This window comes from Pogona vitticeps, chromosome 3, assembly GCF_051106095.1.
Source record: "Pogona vitticeps strain Pit_001003342236 chromosome 3, PviZW2.1, whole genome shotgun sequence".
NCBI classification, from domain to species: Eukaryota; Metazoa; Chordata; class Lepidosauria; order Squamata; family Agamidae; genus Pogona; species Pogona vitticeps.
The window spans coordinates 84,837,913-84,849,532 of record NC_135785.1 but is presented as its reverse complement, the minus strand read 5'-3'; the positions used below and the strand labels follow the sequence as shown (position 1 = coordinate 84,849,532).

Here is an 11,620-nt window from a genome sequence, read left to right as displayed (position 1 = left end):
AAGCTTATGACACAGTTTAACAGGTGAGAAGGACATTTATGGCACTGGTGAGAGGCAGTGACACTTTCCCTGGGTGCCAAAATCTCTAGTTACAACTCTTAAGCACAGCTTTGTTTGCATGTTTGATGTTTTAGGCACCATTGGACTGACAAACGTCCTTGCCTGTAGGGATAGCTTTGTAAGACAATCAAATACTGTATGCTTCCCCCCCCCTTCATATGTTATCTGCCTGTCTGTAAACCAGAAACAAAAACACACAAGGATATGTGGACTAAGCTCTAATCCTAAATGTAGGGCAGTGGATAGAGTGTTGGAATAGGAGTACTCAAGAGACCTGGGTTCAAATTCTCAATTGCTAAACCACCACTGAATATCTCATATACTGTATCTCAAAAACGCTGTTAGATTCACCACAAGTAACTTGACAGCACATAACAGCAGCTGTGAAAAGGAGTGAATTATAAGGTAGCCTGCAGGAATTTTTCCTGGAACGTTACTACATGGTGGTACAATGCACTATTCACGTGCATAATACGCACGGCCACAACACATGGTGTCTGTTTGTGTACATTAGAGTAATAAGAAAGGACACGGATTAAACGGTAAGCGACCATTTATTTGCTCGACCTCGACACCCCTCAGTGGTGCCAACCCTTGTTCGAGACCTGGCTTGTGCGGTCCACACTCGCCCCCAAGTTTTCTTGCTGACACACTGAGGTGATTCAGGAGAACCCCACGCCCTAGGGAGGGAAAACATGAGGTGGGCTGACGCTCCTTCGTTCTCCCAACGTTACCAGTACGGCTGCTATTCATCCACTTTCTCGGAAGGTGGCTGCCTTTCGCCCCACCCCGTCCCTGCCGCTGCCGGGGAGTTAACGTGTGTGTGTGTGTGGGGGGGGAGTAAGTGAGCTAGCCCGCGTGGGGCGCCGCGCCATCGTCTCGCTGAGGGCGGGAGAAGGGGAAATGGGAGAGTGCCTTCGCCGCGGGAGCTCGGCGCTCGCCTTGAGAAACGGAGCGGCCCCCCCAGGCGCCATGAGCGCCCCCTGTCCCTAGCGGCTTGCCCCCCCCCCAACAGGGGAGGCGGTGGCCGCGGCGAAGCCAGCCGCGTGCGGCTTCTGGGCCCGGCTCAGCCCCTTTTCATTCTTTGCTATTGTGGCGGCGGCGGCGGGCGCTCGTTCTAGCAAAAGCTCCAGGCAGGCAGGCGGACGAGCGGGCGGGCTTGCCGGCTGGCTTCCCCACACACGAGAGCGGGCAGGCTGCGCGGCAATGGCTTGGTGGTAAGTAAGCGAGCCTCCGGCTGCGTCTGGCCTCTTCCTGCATCTCTTTTGGGGGGAGGTTTAGACGTGAGCTTGGAGGAAAACAGCCCGGGGGGGGGGGAGCCTGCCTTGGTTGCATCCCCGCGAGCCTCCCGGGGACGTCGCTGGACTCCGGGGCTTCACCCACCAGCGAAGACCGGCCGGCTCTTGCGGTCTCGAGCAGGCTAAATGCCAGGGCACACAGCATTGTGGATGGGACGGGACGGCAAAGGGGATGCAGCGACCGGAAACCTCCTTCGCCTCCTCATTTGGGAAACTGGTGCAGCCGTACGCGGCAAATGGCCAGAAAGCCAGAGACGAGGAAGATCGCTTCGTGGGAATCGGGCTTTATCCGACAAAAGGATCTCGTCAGCCGTTTATGTTGTCTGCAATCGCAATTTCTCAAAAAGAAAAACGCGCTGAGATTAAAACCTGGTGATGGTTCCCTGGCGTGACAAGAGCGAGCGAGGGCCCCTTTTCTCTCCTCCATGTAAAATGCGTTACAGTATTAGAATATAAGCCGTCCTGTAATTGCTGCCGAGTGCTTCCCGCTTTAACATGATATTGCTTCTTGGGAGGAAATAGTCCGTTCAGGTCATAACAGCTTCCAGAAACAACAGGATAAACACCGCTCCCCGCCCCCGATCTTCATAACAATGCAGCCACTTAGAACGAGGTCTCTTAATTGGCCCATTTGGTATATCCAGCCACACAGGGAACGCTACCCCTATATTTTCCTTTCTCCTGTACAGGCAAGTAGGGTCTGCACTAGGGATTTACTGCATCGCTACTCCATCTCATTCATCTCTGGACTGCAGCTTTCTCTTTGCCTGCTCTCAGCAGTTTCACAGCTCTGTTATTGATCTCAAGAAGGCTTGTGGTTTCCATCAAAATGGCCTTGAATGCAGCACAAATTTGTTTCTGGAGGAAAAAGCCATCAAGTTCATAAATAAGGTGGCACCAAGGAAGAGTCGTTGCTCAAAATGCCCCGTTACAGATATCTTATTTTAAATAGCATTGACAATTTTTTTAGTGTAGTAGATTGCCTGTTTAATTTAACAGTGTGTTACATTCTGCAGGTGCTAATGTCAGGTTTGCAACCAGATTCAAGTAGTGGTTGGATACAGCTGTACATCCAAGCATGCTTATTCAACACAGTGAGGACTAGATTTTTGTATGTGTGCCCAGTAATTGCTTTTGTTCTAACAGATGTTTTAGAATAATGCATGGAAACAATATTGTCTTAATATGACAAAATAAAACGGGGAGAAAACAGGCAAGAAGTGATGATTGTGTGTAATTGCATTGTCCAGCTGTTGATAGATAAAGGCTCATTTGAAAAAAAGCATTTTATAGGACAACTTCATTTGACAAATCACTTAAAAGAAATAGAAGCATTTCTGGGTGGGATTCCACAAAGATAGAGACAAACAGCGCTGATAAGATTGTAGAGTTTGATCAGGAATTGTGGCGGGTCATCACCTTGAGAAATTCAGTCTACAGATATGAAATGTGCTTTAAAAAGCTTGCAGAGGACATTGCCAGGTGGTTGCTAGTATTATAGAAATCATAAAACTGAGGTCTAGTGATAAAAGTGATATGTAATCTATATGGCAACAGGGCTATTTGGTGATTGCTTACATGGATACATCTGTATTCATGTTCAAAATAACATTCTGTATTGTATTTATGTGTGTATATATTTGTTATAGAGACACCAACAATATTTAGAGGTACATGAGATGCACAAGTAGTGGTTTACTCTTGCCACTCTCCTTAGCAACTTTATCTAGCCAAGCAGGGATTTGAACCCAGATCTCTTGAGTCCTAGTGGCTCAGTGACTGTCTCGTGTATCTATATCTATATTTATTTTCTGTGAATGTTTGAATTTTCAGTGCTAGGAAATGTTTTGGAACAATAAATAGTAGTTAGAGCAGTACAGCAGTGGAACCAATTACCTTGGGAGGCTGTGAGTGCTTTAATGCTGGAGGCATGCAAGAGAAAAATCAGATAATCATCTGTCAGATCCACTTTGATCTGGATTCCTGACTTGAACACGGGGTTGGACTCAATGGTCTCATAGGCCCCTTCCAACTCAATTATTCTATGATTCTAGTGTCCTAAGGTTAAGTATGTTTGGTTAAAAATAAGCCTCTTACTTCCAGAGAGCTTTTGGCAATTCACATACAGTATCTGAATCATATCACTGATTTAAAATGGATTTAATGAGTTTGGGGATGTGATTGAAGACTGAGTCACAACCCCTTCAGCGTATTGCCATTCCTAGAAAACACTCACTCTGTGGTGAGTTTGCTGAGAGGAAAGTGTGGTGGCTACTGGCATGTGCTAAATTCAGCACAGATAGTCATTTAGCATGACACTACAACCAGAAGCAATTGTGGACAATTATAATGATATACTAATAATTCTAAGTGTGCCAGTGGCAGTCACACATCTCCTTTGACTTGTCCCACTGCTTTCCTTGAAGCTGACAGCCACTGGTCTTTGTCTGAGTTAGACTTATTTTTTAATTGGCAGTAGATAGTAAATTATAGAATTAATTGTTAATTAATTATGCATTACCCCTAAGTTAATTTTGCTACTTTTTAATAGTGATCGCTTGTCGTTAGTCCATATTGAGATACATGGTTTGATGTCAGTGTGCAGATAATTGAAAAAAGTAATGCAAACAGAAGTTTATGACACAGCTTGAATCAGCACTTTCAGTCTTTTTAAAAAAAGTCTCTTTAGCATACTCTGAAGACAATACTAAATATTTTCCACTGCCTGAGTAAAATGGCCTAATTAATACTAGTCATCCTCCCATGACAAGACCTCTCGTGACAAGAATTAGGGAAGACATCATGCATCTGTCAAACAGGTCTTGCATACTTTCTTCCCTTCCTTTCAGAGAAGGAGAGAGGAAAGAATTAATATGTGGAAGTCCATTGAAATCTTTCACTGAGCAAGAGGCGGGGCTTTGTTGCGGTGCTGCCAGCAACTCCAGAGAGGAGCTCTCTCTGGAAAAGCTGGAACCCTCCGGTCCAGGATCCCCTTTTTGAAATGGGGATCAAAGGAGAGTCTAGAAGAAGTCTCTCTGAAGCAGATGGTGAGCAGCAGAAGGAGAAGAAAGGGAGGCAGACCCGGACTTTTTTCTTCTGAAGAAATCACCGTGCACAGACCGGAGCGGGCGCCATTTTTTGGCACTGAGCCGCGAGGAACCCTTTACCGGGGGAGAGGAGAGCAATCAATATAAACTAAAAATATATAACAAGTAAGTAAGCCGAAGCCTCTGATTTATGAAACAGCCTCATTAAGCTGAAATAAGAATGAAATTATTTGGCAGAAAGAATAAATGCAGCGGCGGGTTTATCTTATCAGTCTGACTCAAAAGCGAAACTAAGCTTCTCCAAGTGAACTATTAAAACGCCAGGCTGATTCTAAAGCCGAGAGTCTGAGATGGAAAAATAAATCTTATGTTTCTGGAGAAGAATCCCAGACAGCAACACCGTCTGACTGGATTTAAGAGACTTCGGTGGATGCAGCGTGGTTGGGATACGCTATTCTTTGCCTTCGCTGGACTTTGTGAACTATAAATAATAGAATCTGGTGGTTGGAGCTGACGTGGCCGACTGGACTAAGGAGCATTAAGGGGTTAATGAAGATCACAAGACGAGCTCCAAGGACAATCTACTGGACAGTTTGAGACTCTGTGACTGTTGTTTTGTTTGTGACCACGTGTGAGTCTAAAAATAGAAGCTTGCTGAACTCAGGAGAAGAAGAAATAACTGCGTCACGGTTCTAATTGATATTGTATTTGCTGGGCTAAAAGTTGATTTTTATACTACAATATCTGGACAAAGATTGGAGGGAGATCTGAGGGGAGGTTTATGATGAGGGGTTTGAATTGTTGATAAAATTGTGGAAACTGGAAGGATTTCTAGGGGGTGATTATTGTGGTATTTAAACAAACCCCAAAGTCTGAGATGGACCCCAAAAATTCAAAAGAACAAATGGAGACTTGGTCTGTTCAGTCCCAAAGTTCTGGAATAGTGGTGCAAGAAATAGAAAAGGAATGGCAGATTAATATACAAAGGCTAATATTAACAGGGTTCCAGCGAGTGAATGCAGGTCTTAGCAAAATAGAAAATTTGATGAAAGGGACGAAAGAGGGGACAGTAGATGCCAAACAAAACTTAAATGAAGTTGTACAGACTTTAGAATCGTCTGTATTAGACATGACACCAGGTAATATGAATGCAGTAGAGAGTTATCCAGTGACCCATGCAGCTTCCAAAATTAAAAAGCACTATGACAAAAATCTTAAGGAGGCAGAGATACTGAAACCAGATAATTTTATGGTGAAAATATGGGAAGTGAAAAAAATGGATATTCTGTCAGATGGGCTGAAAGATTGTTCAATTCAAAAAGAAACGGAAAGATGGGATGTATTGTATAAATGGCAGCAGCTACCAGACAATGTTGGAATAACATAGAATAAAATTAAAATTAAATGATAAGATAAAAGCAGGAGGGTAATCAAACTGTGAAAAAGCAAAAAGTTGATATGTATTAGTAATATGAATTGATTGGATGATGTTATACTTTATGCTCTCCTATCCCCCAAAACTATTTTTCCTTTCCTATCTCCTCTTTCTTTCTGTACCCTCTATCCTTGTTTCTAAATAAAATAAAATTATAAAAAAAAAAAAAAGAAATCTTTCACTGAGCAAGAGCAGAATTTTCCAGTTTCACCTAGCCTTCACACTTCTTATAGTTTGAGCAAGCATCCAAAACAGAGTGCTGTCCTCTGAAGATGCCGGCCACAGAGACTGGTGAAACGTTAGGAAGAACAACCTTCAGAACATGGCCAAAGAGCCCGAAAAACTTACAACAACCATCCAAAACTTTTACTTTTAAATGCTACATAACACCATTCGTTAATTTTAGGTGCTTTTTAAAGTCTTTAAATAATAAGGTTGCCATAAGTTGGAATCAACTTGATGACACATCACACACGTACAACACAGGGGAAAGCTGTATGTGTGAGAGAAGGCCATTACTCCAGTCAGTTTATTAATTCTCCAAAATCAAAGTAACCTTTCCCCACTAACCAGAATCTACTGAATTTTTACACAGAGTAACAGTTACACTCTTCTTTAGTGCCATAGGTTAAAATAGGAGCATATAATTGTGTTATATGGGTATATACAGTAATGTGAAAAAGAAAGCACACGTTCTTTGAATTCTGTGGTTTTATGTATCAGGACATAATAAAAACCATCTGGTCCTTAGCAGGTCCGAAAATTAGGTAAACACAGCTTCAGATGAACAACAACACATGACATATTACATAACAGATAACTGTTAGGGAGTATAAAATAGAAAGTTTGGCTCTCTTTCAGTGTAAGTTTACCTAATAAGGTTCTTGTGAAGATGAAGTGGAGTAGTTCTCATGCATGCCATGTGGGCTGTTAGGAGGGAAGGTGAAATATAAATTGGATGACTTAGAAGTTTTTCAGTGAGCTAGTAAGTAGCTCATATCCTTTTTGTTTAAATAAAAGTCATGCTACCTTTGTGTTACAGTTGAAAGGAGATCTATTAATGTGAATGACCTAGGGTTCCCTCATCAGTTCTTAAATTGCAGCTCCTATTATTCTGTAGGACTGACCAGGGCTGGTGGGAAGCTCAGTTAAACATGTCCATATGAATTACATATATGAGGGAACAGTTTGCTCACTGTGACGTCACTAGTAGCAGGTTGGATGTAAATGGCGATGCTGAACATAATGTAAATTGATCATAATGATATTTGCAGCAAACAAGCATATGAAAGTTCTTTCTCCTTGCAGAGTTCATTTGCCACCTTCCTTTGCTACTTTTTCTCTGACTAGCTAAACCTCTGATTTGAAACTATTATGGTAGCATATACCAGTATATTTTCGGTTCCTCTTTCTGCAAACAAAGTAATACCAAATAAAAGTACTTTGGTCAACTTGGTTACATTGATTTCCCCATTTTTTTATCCATAAAGTCAAGAGAAACATCATTCCTATCCCGCATCACTAATGGGGTACCGACCAAGAGTAATGTGTAGTCAATCTTACCTCGTTTTTATGGCAAATTGTTTTTAATGTTGGATTTACTGCTAGTTCAAATTTAACTATGTTCTGCTATCATCTTAGGAACCATAGAACAATGGCAGTGCTGATTTGCTTAAAATTTCTCAAATGAAAGGCTTATATGAACAGTGGTAATGCAGTAAAGGTGCAGTATGTTGACTGGCAGTTACTGCAGATGTGTAATATAGGATAAATTCACTAGTTTTCAAGCTACACTACATTAGCCTTCATTTATATAACTCTGCCTTGGGAATGGTTCTTTAGCAATAACTCTTATGTACTTGTACTCTTATGTACTTGTTCCTTGGAGATTTGACTATAAGATGACTCTTTTCTCAGTAAGCTCACTTTGGATAACATTTAGAGAACAGCTAAAACACACTGTGAAGAAAATGTGCTGTTAAAGAACAGATAAACTACTATAATAATAATTCAATGTATTCTTGATTTGTGAGAGATTGTTAGACCTTTTGTCCCATTGTGATCTATAATGTAAATATTCAAACTTTTCAACTGATAACTAGAAATGAGTTTGTTCATTCAGAGGTTGTTTGCCATCATGTTCATAATATACAGTATGAATTATCTGTGATCCATGTTCATAATATATTAACTATATGTGATGCAGATACAGGGATAATTTTTGCATGTTAATTTGTATGTCATTTGCTGTTATTGATTTGGTAAAAACCACAAATTATCTTTACTGGCCATTTTAGATACTTCCTTCCTGGGAGGTAGTGTGCCGTCTCCTCATAGTGAACAGAACAGCCAGATTGTGGAAAAGAATGAAGGAGAGAAAGAGGAACGTGGAGGTTTAGAAAAGAAAGAAGGAGAGGCAAAGGAACGTGAAGGTTTAGAAGGGGTTAAGACAGAAGTGTGTCAGTCTGAGGAAGGGAAAGAGGAGGAGGAGCAATGGGTGGAGATATGGGAGGAGAAGATAAATAGAGAGGGAGAAGCGTGGGATTTTCAGGCGAAAACAGGCGCCGAGAAAGTGATCAGGGAAAAAGAGAAAGTGAAAGACCTGATTGATGATTTCCCCAACCTGAAGGTAGGGGGGCTCCGCCTGATCCAGTACCTCCACCAGAAGGAGTGGTCATCCAAGAGACTTTGGAATGGACCGTGGTGGTGTTCCCCAGAGGGCAGGGACGCTGGAGGAAGGTGGTACGCCCGGATCCCTCTTTCAACTGACCACTGCTGGAAGGGGACTGGGCCCGCCACCCCTGTTGCGGGACCATCTGCGCAGTGCGGAGCGCTCCCCTGAGGAAGCCTACAGACAGGAAGCGCTTTGGGCCGGCTCCCCCATACTAAAGAATGAATACATCGTTAACTGTTATGGACAGTTAGAGAAGAAGTTCAAACAGTGGGAGTTTCCTGAACCCACTGAAGTTGTGATTGATACGCCTATGTTACGTGTTAATAAAAGTTCCGTTGATGATGTTATAAACTCTCCGTTTCCCGCGTATTCTGTGCAACCGCCTGAGGTCTATAACAGACCTTTTGACACTTCCATCATTTGATTTACAGTTATTAATATTTATCAGCTCCGTTTTCCTCATGTATCCCATTAATCATTGACATACTGGCAGCAAAAGAAAATTACTAACTCTGTCAATGTGTGAGAGGCACGTGATCATTTATCATAAACTTGATTTACTGTTTTCAGCTGTTCTAAAAATGAAAAATATATGTTTTTTTCAAACTCACTAGTTTTAATCTGCAATTATGTAATTATTTTTAAATATCTGTAAACATTAACTATGTAAGTCAATACAGTTTAGGTTCCCAACCTTGGGTTCCCCAGATGTTTTTGGACTAAAACTCTCCAGAAGCTTTAACCACTTGCTATGCTGGCAAGGATTTCTGGGAATTGTAGTACAAGAACATCTGGGGACTCAAGGTTGGGAACCACTGAGCTAGACCAGTGGTTCTTAACCTTGGGTTACTCAGGTGTTTTTGGACTGCAACTCCCAGAGGCCTTCACCACCAGCTGTGCTCGCTGGGGTTTCTGGGAGTTGCAGTTCTAAAACACCTGAGTAACCCAAGGTTAAGAACCACTGAGCTAGACAACTGACCACTGAAAATCACAGTTTGTAGTCAGACATTGTCAAATGGTGAACAAGTATTGTTTATACACTAAGTTAAAAGAGGCAGAAACATGTAGTCAGCATATTTGAAATACAGTGGTGCCTCACACAACGATGTTAATTGGTTCCAAAAAAATCAACGTTGTGTGAAACATCGTTCTGTGAAACACCATTTCTCATAGGAATGCATTGAAAACCGGTTAATCCGTTCCAATTGGAACAGATTGCCATCGCTGAGTGAAAATCCCCATAGGAAACATCGCTGTGTGAAACAATGTTTCCTTCACTGGAATGTATTGAAGCTGACTCAATACATTCCAATGGCTTTGCGAAGTCCTTTTTCGCTCCTGTAAAAGTGTCTTACAATGTTTGGAAGCTGTTTTAAATGATTGCAATGGTTAGTCCACCTCCTGAAACCTATGCAAACTGATTTTGGTGTTGTTCTGACACTTCGTTAATTTATGATGATTTTTTGTTTTTTCCATTGGAAACCATTAGGCAGACCATCCAATGGTTTCCAATGGAGAAAATTCAAAAAATCATCATAAATTAACAAAGTGTCAGAACAACACCAAAATCAGTTTGCATAGGTTTCAGGAGGTGGACTAACCATTGCAATCATTTAAAACAGCTTCCAAACATTGTAAGACACTTTTACAGGAGCGAAAAGGGAGATCGTTGTGTGAAAATCCCCCATAGGAAACATCGCTGTGTGAGGCAGCAAATTTGACAGAAAAAGGCATCGTTGTGTGAGGCACTCGTTGTGCGAGGCACCACTGTATATGAAAATGAACTAGAACAATGTTATTTTGAAACATTGAAATTAACTTTTTACAAATAATTATTTGGTTAGCTCATTTATATCCCATTGTTTTGGTTTCATAGGATTCAAGATGCCCTAAATAGAGTTTTAAGGTTGTCTCCCATCCAGGAACTGGCTAGAACAGGACAGATTCTTTCTGAGCCTTTTCCCTGAAACTCCAAAGCATTATGCTTAAAACAAATTAAAAAGAGAAGAAAAGCAATTGACATTACAAAAACAAAGTAGCAGCAACTGCTAACAAACAGCCACTCCTGTAGTGGCAATTGTTACTAATTCCTGGAGTAAGTAAGATAGAGTAGTAGGTAGCCATAGAACCTGGGGGAAAGTGCTTTCATCTGATTTATTTTTAGCTAGCTTTTGTGGCTGCGGATTTCTGGGAGCTGTAGTCCACAGATGTTGATTCCCCCCCCCCGTTCGTGTTTTATGTAGTGATCTTTGCCACTCATTCCTCTTTTGAGCACCTGATTTCTGTCAGATGACAGGCCTTGAGGGAGCTATTCTGTTCCTACTCTTGTTAACAACACAGTTTTGGAAGTATAACGCTAGGCTGCCATCTAACATTGAAGCTCCTGGCTTCATGAAATATTTGACAACATTTGACTGAATTCAAATAATGGGTGCATGAGAAAAATTGCAATCTGTTCTTGAACTAGCACCACTCTCAGTAGTAAATTAGATTGCAACGAGAACTTGAAGCAGATTTATACTGGAGAAAGAAACAGAAATAGGACCTGGAATTTGGGCAGCAGTCACCTCTAGTGAAGTGAGTTGAGGGAACTGATGTGTCAGGAAAGGTGACTTGTTCATTATCAAGAGTTTCACTGGAAATGCCATGAGCCAGAATGTCACACAGATAATCTGTGCATACTATTTAGGTCTGGGATAATGGGCAGATGACGAATCCAAGTATTATCAGTAGAACACTCAGTTAACTGAAATCAATATTTTATTTGTCAGAGCATCAGTCTGTGTTTTATTCTATTATGGGAATGTACAAAGATTCTACTCGTCCTATAAAAGTCAGGTGCCATATAATTCTCACAAAAGAGCAAATGTTGCTTCCTCTGCAAATCTTTCGGCCCACTCAATTCTCAGTTGAATTACAATTGCTTCTGCTACAGGGCTGAGTAATTGCAGGAGTGAGGGGCTATATGTTGGCTGTCATGAACCTGCTTAGGGCTGCAGTTATCCTCCAATGCTGGATTGTCAGACTCTGGTTGTACAATAGTACCAGCATTAAAATGAAATGAAATAATTTAAATATGTAATTTTGCTTTCAACTAGGTAGGCAC

General features: G+C 41.6%; 1 protein-coding gene across 5 annotated transcripts in view; it reads left to right on the top strand.

The window, feature by feature from the left end:
- The first annotated feature begins 1,136 nt into the window (after positions 1–1,136).
- The window catches only part of STAMBPL1 (STAM binding protein like 1), a 33,323-nt gene continuing 22,839 nt past the window's right edge, over positions 1,137–11,620 (top strand). For all 5 annotated transcript variants that reach the window (XM_078391342.1, XM_020801284.3, XM_020801282.3 and 2 more), the window contains exon 1: positions 1,137–1,277. The gene's annotated coding sequence lies outside the window, so the exon portion shown is untranslated. The remainder of the gene's footprint in view (positions 1,278–11,620) is intronic.